The following is a 3,313-nucleotide window of genomic DNA, read 5'->3' as shown; positions in this document are numbered from 1 at the left end:
TCCTCTAGCACTGCCCCCTAGAGCTGCAGGAATCAGTATCCTGGGACACAGGCACATGGAGGCTGCTAAGCTGCCCCTTCCTCCCACCAGCAAGCCTGACTTTGCGGGAAGGTCTGACGGCTTGGCGGGGTCAGGAATGCTGGACTGTGGAGTCTGTGTGGAGAATATAGCTCCTAGGAGGCAGACACTAAAGAGATGGTGTCTCTCGGCCTGTGTGCTGCTCAGGTACCGGTGGGAACTGCATCATCTTCTAGGGCCTGCTCGGATTTGCTCCTCTGACTAGTAATGACACTGTTGTGTTTAGACCCAAGAGGACTTCAGTAGGGAGTGCTAGCGGGCTCAGAAGATTCTGGAAACTTTGTAACTTCCCCATGCGTATCACTCATGGCAGCTATTCTTTCCTGAACACCTCTTGGCTGGGAGCTGTGATGTGTTTGACAGACACTGTATTTTATTGTCTGCTATAAGTAGGAGGTATATTAGGTGTATATCTTGAATCTGAGACCTGAAGAATTAAAACAGCAGTTCTCCACCCCCGTGGAGGTCAAACGACCCCTTCACAGGAGTCGCCTAAGACCACTGGAAAATAGACATTTACATTACGATTCATAACTATAGCAAACTTACAGGTATGAAGTAGCAATGAAAATGACTTTATGGTTGGGGTCACCACAACATGAAGAACTGTATTAAAGGGTCACAGCATTAGGAAGGTTGAGAACCACTGGATTAAAACAATGGCCGGTGGGATATGACGTTGTGTGCCTCCCTCCCTAACCTCGCCACCAGGCATTTGTTTTAGTCTTCTTGCCCCTCGATAATTAGCCACAGAATTTGTAAAAAGAATGGGCCTTCTTCTCCACCCTTCCCCCTTATTTTTACCCACTGTCCCTGGGGGAGTGTTTCAACCGCAGACAAGAGTTAACTAGTCCTCTGACTGCCAGACAGGACCCTTAGTCACCTCTGGCCAGTGTCCCTAAGGTATTTGCAAGCCTAGCATGCTGTAGGCTGAGGCTGCCCTTTCTGTAGTCCCTTCCCAGTGCTCCATCCCAACTCCCCATGCTGGTCCCCAGCTGCCCAATCCACTCGCCACGCTCAGCCACAAGTCACCCAGACCTACAGAATTTGACCAGTTTTACTCCCCAGTGGTTGCTCCGTCAGCACCCTTCCGTTCATCTTGTCATTTCTGGTCTCCCAGGCCCTTTCCCCTTCCTGGGGCTCTCTTGTCTGACTATCCCCACAGCTTCCCAACAGAGCTTTGCCCAACAGAACCCTCTAAAGTGAGATCTGTGTCTCTCCCCTGCCGTGGTGGTGTGAGTAGGAATGGTCCCCATAGGCTTGGGCATTTGAATGCTTGGCCATTAGGGAGTGGCATTATTAGGAGGTGTGTCTTTGTTGGGGTAGGTGTGTCACTGGGAGTAGACTTTGGAGTTTCTAACAGCCAAGCCCAGTGTCTTCTCCCTGCCTACTTCCTGCATATCCAGATGAAGATCTCTCAGCTCCTCTCCAGCACCACGTCTGCCTACACGCCACCATGCTTCCTGACAGGATGACAGTGAACTAAACCTCTGAACCATTACTCAGTCCCAATTAAATGTGTTCTTTTTTAAGAGTTGCCTTGGTCATGGTCTCTCTCCACAGCAATAGAATAGTGACTAAGACAGAAGTTGATACCAGGGACTGGGGTATTGTTGTGAAAGACCTGGCCATGGTTCTTAGCAGAATGTGGACTTTGGGACTTTGGGACAGTTGGGTGTTTTAAGTGGGGCTTGATGGCCATGCTAGGAGGAGCAGGGAGGTCAGTGGTGGATTACGATGCTCCGGCTCAAGAGGTTTCAGAGGAGAGAAATCTTAGTATGCGGCCTACAGACCATTCTTGTGTTATTTTGGTGACGAATGTGACTTTCCGCCCTTGTCAAAAAAAAAAAAAATCAAATCTGCCAGAGGCTCAGTTGAAGAGTTTTGGATTAACACTGTTGGCAGAGAACATTTCAAAACAGCCTAGTACTGACCAAGCGTTACTTGGTTATTAGTGGCCAGTCTTATCCAGAGCTATCTATAATGAAAAGGGGCAAGCTGAGCAAGGAAAAATACAAAATGCTCAGTTTGAGGAGAAAGGGGGCACCAGGGAGTGTGCTGAAGCTAAGTGTTCGAGGAGATACACAGATTAACGAAAAGCTGACGTTAAGTGTAATAAAGGGAGTGGTGACCTCAGGGTAAGACTCAACCCAGCTAGGCTTCCAACTTGTGAAAAAGAAATAAAAAAAAAAAGTTTAGGGCCCAGGTGTTGTGGCACACACCTTTAATCTCAGCACTTAGGGGGCAGGGGCAGGGGCAGGGGCAGGGGCAGGGGCAGGGGCAGGGGCAGGGGCAGGGGCAGGGGCAGAGGCAGGCAGATCTCTGAATTTGAGTCCAGCCTGATCTACAGAGAGAGTTCCAAGACAGCCTAGCTTAATGAGTGAAGGAAACCATCAAAATTAGAAAGCTGATGAAAATATATTTGAACAAGGGGGCCATGTTCCAGCCTCAGCGAGCAGCAGAACTTGGCAGCTTCAACCACTAGGTTCTGGCTTTAAGATACAAGAAAGGGGTTGTGGAGCCTCCCTCTGAGACCAAGCCACAGAGTTCAGATGTCTTTCAGGGATGCCCCCGCATGGGGCCCCCAGAAGCCTTCATCTGAAGCTGTGAAGGTGAAGCCTGGGTTGCGTTGAAGACCCCGAGATGTTGGGATGCCAGAGCCATGGGATACCTGCCAAGGAGAGCTGCTAACAGGGAGTGGAATCAGCCTAAGCCAGAGAAGTGTGTTTCAGTCAACAAAGCTGAAAGGATTTGGAGATCTGAAGAAGGAGCGCTGTGACATTAGACATGGAGATGCAGAGTTTAGGGTTTGCCCCGCTGGTTTCATCTTGCTTTGGTCCAGTGGTCCCTCACCGTGCTCCCTACCGTGCTCCCTTTTCTCTGTCTGGGACTGGTAATGTGCATTCTGTGTGACTGTACTTAATCTGCTTCTGCTCTGACTTTATAGAAGATCACAGTTAAGAGATTGCCACAAAGCTCAGAAGAAACTTTGGACTTTTAAACAGTATTGACCCTGTTACAGACTGTGGGGACTTTTGAAGTTGGACTCAGTGCATTTTTGTGTTATGACAGGGCTACAAGCCTATGGGAGGCCAGGAGTGGAATGCAGTGATTTGAATAGGAATGGTCCCCATATAGGTGTGGCCTTGTTGGAGGAAGTTGGGGGTGGGCTTTGAGTTTCCAAATGCTCAAGCCAGGCCTAGTCTCTCTCTCTCTCTCTCTCTCTCTCTCTCTC

This window comes from Grammomys surdaster, unplaced genomic scaffold (assembly GCF_004785775.1).
Source record: "Grammomys surdaster isolate TR1022 unplaced genomic scaffold, NIH_TR_1.0 126158, whole genome shotgun sequence".
Taxonomy (NCBI): Eukaryota; Metazoa; Chordata; class Mammalia; order Rodentia; family Muridae; genus Grammomys; species Grammomys surdaster.
Note: the sequence above shows the minus strand (reverse complement) of the source record.